Consider the following 7,372-nt stretch of genomic DNA (forward strand, 5'->3'; position numbering starts at 1 on the left):
GGTCAGGTAAGACCTAGGGGAGGTGTGGGATTGGGGAATGACTGCTAATAAATACAGGCCTTCTTTGGGAAGGGACAATGAACATGTTCTCACATTAGACTGTGCTGATGGTTGCACGGCTCCGTGGAGACAGTTACTAAAAAGCATTGAGTTGTGTAATTTAAATGGGTAAATTTGATAGTATGTGGATGATAGCTCAACAAAGCTGTTAAAACAATTGCAATGACCAAGAAAGATTCTGTACCTACCCCTGGTCCAGATCTCAACTGACCCGTGGCATACACGCATGAGTGTGCTGAGTGAACAAGCTGCATCTGAGGGTGAGGCCTTGCAGGGCATAAGCGGAGGCCAGCCCCAGAGCGCCGGCGGGGCTGGGATGTGCGGCACAGCTTTGCCCTACACAAGGTGCACTCTCGTCCTTTTCTATTTGAGATACAATTTAATACAATAGGATGCACAGATCTTAGTTTAGTAAATTTTAACAATTGTAGACACCCACGTAACTACCACCCTAAAACCCCCAAATTGTGGCATAGTGCCACCACCCTAGAAAGTTCCCTGGAGCACACACCCAGCCAAGAGTTGTGGGAAGTCATGGAGAAGGAGTGAGAGAAAGGAGGATGGACTCCCAAGTGGAACCGTGCCTGCAGCCTGCAGGATGGGTTTGCAGAGCGTGAGACAGAGATCAGGTAGCAAAAGGGACCTTTGTCCTCCCTGAAAATTGATGGAAACTGAAGGGAAGAAACCCTTCTGCTGGAGGAAACGCAGCAGGGCCCACATTCCCAAAGCCCCTGGGATGATGATCTTTTGGTCATTCCTTGTCCTCACCCTTGGGGAAAAACGTCAGCCACCATCTCTGCCCTGAGTCTGGCAAGGGGAGAAAGAAGAGAGAGGAGAGCATTCCCGAATTCAGGGTGCATTGGCAACAGTTTCAGAAAGGTGGATGGATGGGTCTATCATCTGTGACCAGGGATCACAGATGGGTGGGGATGATGCGGACCTTGCCGCCTGCCTCAGCCCGTCCTTGCCCAGTATGCACCCTTACACCCTGGTCACCAGCCAACTCCATGCGCCCAGGGAGGCGGACGCCCCACACACAGGGTCTTGAGGGCACAGTCGGTGCGTCTTCCAGGGCCATTTGGAGAAATAGGAGTTTTGTTGTTGCTGTTGTTTTCTAACACAGTTTGGTCTGGGGTCTCCAAAAGGCCAGCTACAGACGCTATAAATCGATGGGTTTCTAGGGAAACCTGTCAGGACAGAAGACGAGTTTCAGCCACTGTGGCAGTGACGGGGCCAGAGGCAGAAATGGCCTAGAGGTACCATATGCTCTCCTAATGGCCTTTGCTTCCTGCTATTTATGAGCGGAGGATGCTCTGAGTGCATTGCTCTCAATCAAGGACACGACCAGCAATCACTCTGTGTGACTCAGCTGCCAGTGGGCCACGGGGTTGACCCTGGAGAAACCTCAGGGCCTGGGAAGGCCGCCAGTCAGAGCCGGAACCTGGCCTCAGTCCCTCCCGCCTGCACACCCCTCTACAAGTGTGACCTTTACTGGCCTCAGTCCCCCCGCCTGCACACCCTTCTACAAGTATGGTCTAAAGGTCCCGAAATATTTAGCCCCCCAACCCCTTGGCCTCTGGGACAAGAAGGGAGCCAGAGATCCGAGGGATGAGAGCCCAGCTTCAGAAATCAGACAGACAGGTGTGGTCTTAGCTCTTCCGGCAGGATGTGACCTTCAGCTGGGTGCCCCCGGGAATCTGTCCCCACTCACATTGCAGTGGAGAGGTGGCACTCCACTCCAGGGGCGGGGCTCAGGCACTGGACCAAACTGAGGACCAACTAAAACAGGGATGGGGTAGAAGCACCTTTCCATAAGACACGCCCACCAGTGTGAGCTGACCGCTGCCATGGCAACACCTGGGTGTTACCTCCTCTTTCCAGGGCAATAACTTCAGGATCTAGAAATTTCTGCATAAACCACCCCTTAATCTACATGTTATTAAAAGTAGATATAGACATGACCGCAGAACCGCCCTGAGCTGCTCCTCTCGGCGCACTGCCTGTGGGGTAGCCCCGCTCTGCAGGGACCGTCACGGAGCTGCAACACTGCCTCGTCAATAAAGCTGTTTCTTCCACCCCACCATGGGCTCACCCTTGAAGTCTTTCCTGGGTGAAGAGAAGAACCCAAGCGGGCCCAGCCCCACTTTGGGGCTCCCTACTCTGCATCAGCATGATGGGCCTAATGGTCGACTCAACATAGGGAGTACCCAAGTCAGCGCATGCTGGGGACTCGGCAGTGGGGCTGTCCTGAGCCGAGGAGGAATATCCTGGCAGACTGGCCGGCTGCCATCAGGGAATGGGATTGTGGTCAGCACAGGAGCCCAGCTGAGGACACGCATGAGTCAGGGTGGCAGTGGATGCTCTCATGTTCCGGGACCCCAGGCAGGGGACGGTGTAGCTGTGCCACAGTGTACACAGGAAAAGGATGAGGGGCCTCTGAAACGTTCATAGTTGTTATTTCTGGGCAGCTCTTCATGTTCTTTAAATTTTCTGCATTTCTCCAGACTCTTTACTGAGCACGCAGGGCCTTTATAATCAGAAAGTCACTGCACTCAAAGCGGCACCATGGACATGGCACGCTGTTCAGCATGTCGTATGCCTCACATACGAGCTCACATTTCTCGAGGTTTGCCCATGCACCCAGCCGCCTTCTGGGCTCTTGCTCAGGCTATGACATTGATCTCATTACCCCCCAGTAGGCGAGGAAGGGGCACAGGTCGGGAAAGCTGTGCCAGGTCACGTGGTTCGTAACTTGTGCAGGGAAACCTCTCGCCTGAACTGTGTTTCTCCTCTACTGTCACACTTCAACAGTCATCAACACAGGACAAGACTTCTGTGACCCCCAAGGCTGCCCCCTACACACACCAGCCGCAAGTCTGGGCCCCTGGAACTTCTGACTGGCCGGCTTCAGGTTGGTGTTCCCATGACCCACTCCTTCCGATTTTGTTAATTTGCTGGGGCAGCTCGCAGAGCTCAGGCAAACACTTACATTTACGGATTAATGAAAAAGACTATTGCAAAGGACACAGATGAAGAGACGCATAGGCTTGAAGGGGTGGCCTGCCCCTCCACACCTGTGGGCGTTTCTCATTAGGTGGAACGAGAGACTTGAGAAAAGAAATGAGACACAGAGACAAAGTATAGAGAAAGAAAAAGTGGGCCCAGGAGACCAGCGCTCAGCTTACAGAGGACCCAACCAGCACCGGTCTCTGAGTTCCCTTAGTATTTATTGAGAATTATCTTTACCATCTTAAAGATAAGGGAGTGGCAGGACAATAGGATCATCGAAGGGAGAAAATTAGCAGTAAGACATGTGGACAAAGATCTCTGTGACATGAATAAGTTCAAAGGCAAATGCTGGGCCTTGATATGCATATACAAACATCTCCATAAACCTCTTAGCAGCATTGCGCCAGCAAGTCCTGCCAGCAAGTCCTATCTCAGTAAACAGAGCATACAATCGGGTCTCACACCGAGATGTTCCATTGCCCAGGGACGGGCCGGATTTTTAACCAGCAAGCTGCCTTCAGGCACTTGTTTAACAAAGACACATCCTGCACAGCCCCAAATCCATTAAACCTTTGAGTCACCACAGCACATGTCTCTTGCAAGGACAAGGTTGGGGGTAGGGTCACAGATTAACAGCATCTCAAATACAGAACAAAATGGAGTCTCTTATGTCTACTTCTTTCTATATAGACACAGTAACAGGCTGATCTCTCTTTCTTTTCCCCACATAGGCTGAGGCGGGAAGAAGGGACTCAGAGCTCCCACATCCTTCCTGGCTGCACCACCCTCCAGGAACCTCACCGAACCGAGTCCTCTTGGGATTTTAGGGAAGCTTCATGACGTCAGCATTCCTTCCCCCATGGCGTAGGATGGGACCCTCTCATGAGAGGGTCTTAAGACCCACAATCCGAAAGGCGGGAGAAGTTTAGGGTGCCGACTTAAGGAGGGGCAGGCAAAAGGAGGGCAGGAGAGGTCAGAGGCTGCCCATGAGGCCCAACACCCTCAACATTCTAACGCAAATGGGAACAAGTGCTATGGGAGTTATAAGCCAGGAGCCGCAGACGAAAACCCGTCTCTATCCTAACAGCACCTAACTATACAAAACCTATTTCCTGGCCACGTAGTCGCTTCTTGACATAACCTTAGTTAACAGCGCGGTGTTCAGTGCTTACAGAACACGTGGCCCTGGAGTGAGTGTGCCGGTCAGGTTCATGCAGATTTAAAGGACATGAAGGGAACCCTGGACGCTGCTCCACAAAACAGACCCAGGGATGCCTGTGGGTGGCCGGTGATGGGCCCCTCTCACCCCTGGGGAGATGGACTGGTTGCAACCTGTCCGCCAGCACTGCCAGGTCAGGGTCAGGGCTGGGGACATCAAGAGCAGGTGCAAAGGTGAGGAGGTCCCAGGTGAGCCCCCTGGGAGTGGGGTGAGCGCTGTCGTGGCTTTCCTGGGAAGGGCTGTGGGAGGCACAGGGGTATCAGCAACGACCTGAGGCTGTGCTGTGGCCCCGTAGCTTGCTGTCCGTGGCCTTCGTGCTGCCTCTCGCCTCCTCTGGAAACGAGAGTAACTGACCCGGCTGCCCTGACCCGGCTGACGGAGAGCCCGGCCAAAGGGGTCATGGAGCAGGACCTGCTTTTCAGGTCAGGAAGATCAGTTTGAACCTTAGTTTCTCAGGCAGCTGCAGGTGACAAGGACCTGCAGCTGTCTCTGGCAGGGCAGGGCCCTTCTGTCCAATTCTGAGCTGAATCTTCCAAGCCAATGATCTCACACACGTGATGTCAGTGTTACAAAACCCGCGAGGCTACCAAGCCACTGAGAAACTAGGGTCACCTGCAAGTGAGCAGGCGGGCGGCGCTGGGCAGTGTGGGGACAAGGACGCCTGAGGATAAGCCTTCTAGCACATTCTAAGGGAACCAGTGCCCTCTGCCCTGCTGGTGCTGCCCCCAGAGACTTTGATGGCTGGGTTTTGGGTGGGGCTCGGCTTCCGAATGTAAGAGGCCAGTGTGGGGTCCTGACGTGCAGCTGGGCTGGGGGTGGTGTTCAGAGCGCTGGGCTCCCTTCCTCTCTCCTCACCTGTCATGCAGGGACCTCCAGCCTGTCTTTGCCTGGCTGCTGTGTGTGTGTGTGTGTGTGTGTATCTGGTGTGAATGTATCTTTGTGTGTGTCTGGTGTGAATGTGTCTGTGTCTGTCTGAAGTGAATGGTCTGTGGTGTGTGTATCTGGCTGTGAATGTGTCTGTGTGTGTATCTGGTGTGCATGTGTCTGCGTGTGTCTGGTGTGAATGTATCTGTGTGTGTGTGAGTGTGAATGGTCGTGTGTGGCCTGGCTGTGAGATGTGTCTAGTGCTCTGTCTGACACGTGAACTGGTCTGTGCATGTGGCATCACTCTGTGGGGTGGAGATGTGTGTGTAGTGTCTGGCTGTGCATATGTCCTGTGTGTCCCAGTGTCCTAGGTGTGAACAAGTGCTGCTGTACCAGTAGTGTAAGTCTGGCGTGGAATCAGTGTGTGTGTCTGGTGTGAAAGTGTGTGTCTGGTGTGAATGTAGTGTGTGTCTGGTGTGAATGTGCCTGTGTTTTTGGTGTGAATGTGTCTGTGTGTGTGTGTCTGGTGTGAATATGTCTGTGTGTGTGTGTGTGTCCGGTGTAACCCTGTCCCAAGGAGTGGCCCAGCCATCCTTCATGGGTCGCAGACTGTGACATTTGGGACCACCAAGCAGTGGGCTTCCACTGGTGCCCCCAACCCCACCCCACGCCCCCAGCACCAGGTGGCTTCGTCAGAGTCACGGCTGCCTGTTTGGGCAGCTCTGGGACCTGAGCGGACAGGTACAGGGTCAGACAGGCCGGCACACACACAACGCACTCTTCGACCTTGGCTTTCTCAGGGGGAGCTGCCAGAGGAGCCACATAGCCTCCCCAGCCCAAGGTGACCACCCTCCTGCCGTGAGGCCACTGCTCGTGAACCTGAGTCCCATGTGCATTTGAGGGCACCTGTGGCCCCAGGCTCCGGGCCAGGGCCTGGCTCAGGGCAAGAACCAAGTTAACTGTCTTGTGAATTGGGGACGGGGTAGGCTGCATGGGCAGAGGTAACGGAGGGCGTCCCCACCCTCCGCCCTGCCCTCTGTCCTCTGCCCTCTGCCCTCCACTGTCCTCCCTCTGCTCTCCAGGTGACTTTCCCCAGGACCAAGTGCGGCTCTGCCCTGGGAAGAGAATGGAGCAAGGGTCTCCTGGCAGAAATTAGGAACCCAAGACTTTACCCACCTTCGACCAGCCAGGCGGCCTCAGTCAGTCCTCTCGAGCTCCATACCTAGTATTCCCATTGTATAAAGAGGATCTCCATGCTCTTTGAGGGCCAGGATCAGATCTTACAAGTGCAAGGTGAAGGTCAGGCTTTCCAGTGACAAAAGGTGTGCAAGCTGACACAGGTGAGGTTTTGTCGACCTGCTTACTGGTTTTCTTCCTCATGAAATCCCTGCCTACTGTTTCTCCCCCTCGCCCACCACCTGTCCCCCAAACATTCCCCGCCTGCCAGGTAGGGAGACCTGCAGTGAGGACACCCATGCGCAGGGTTTGTGTGTCCCTCAGGAGGAGGTGCGAGGGCGATGCCGGACAGAGGAGGATGGCTAAGCTTGGAATTTCAAGCATGAGCAAGGGTGCGCTGTGTCTAAGCCAGGCATGGAGCAGGGAGGGGCAGGGAGCACTTCTCCATCCGAGGAACTCTCGGGGCAGACTTGGGACAAGGTCAGCTGTGGGGCCCGGAGGATCCGGGTCCAATTCAGCGTCAACCTCCACTCATTCCATTTCTCCTGAGTCCCTGGGCCTCAGTTTCCCCATCTTTACATTGCACTGTGGGGCTGCAACGCGCAAGGTGGTGAAGTTGGATGAGATGAGCCGACTTTGCCTATGTTAGTATCTCTCATACCCACATTCTCCACACACTAGGCCCGGGGCAATGGGGACCTGTGATCCAGCAAACCCCTCCAGAAAGAGAGACTGCAAGACTCTGAAATAAGTAAACAAATCAGTCCCAGAACGAAGGCGGAAAGGAAAGCTGTGGGGACACGCTTCTGAAGTCAAACACCCTGCACTCAGTAAGGCTCCTGGCAGAGGAAGAGTGAGAGCCCCTCCCAGGCCAGGCTGCCGGCTCCCCTGGCGCCTTCCCGCTCAATCCTATTAGCCAGCGAGCAGCAGAAAGAAGCAAAGCACACGCAGGAGGAACGCAGATATCAGAGACAAAAGACAAAAGGCAGGGTGGGGCTGGGAGGAGGCGCCGCTTGCAGGCCTGGCCAGGCCAAACTCCCTGGA

General features: G+C 54.5%; 1 long non-coding RNA gene across 1 annotated transcript; it reads right to left on the reverse strand.

Annotated features, from left to right (window-relative positions):
• Positions 1-900: 900 nt before the first annotated feature.
• On the reverse strand, positions 901-3,193 carry LOC103878076. The gene is made up of 2 exons (XR_638057.4): positions 1,772-3,193; positions 901-1,247 (listed from the first exon to the last, which is right to left on the reverse strand). It is a non-coding gene; the product is annotated as an uncharacterized LOC103878076 (long non-coding RNA).
• Positions 3,194-7,372: the final 4,179 nt, after the last annotated feature.

The sequence above is a fragment of the Papio anubis genome, chromosome 13 (assembly GCF_008728515.1).
Source record: "Papio anubis isolate 15944 chromosome 13, Panubis1.0, whole genome shotgun sequence".
In the NCBI taxonomy this organism is placed as follows: domain Eukaryota; kingdom Metazoa; phylum Chordata; class Mammalia; order Primates; family Cercopithecidae; genus Papio; species Papio anubis.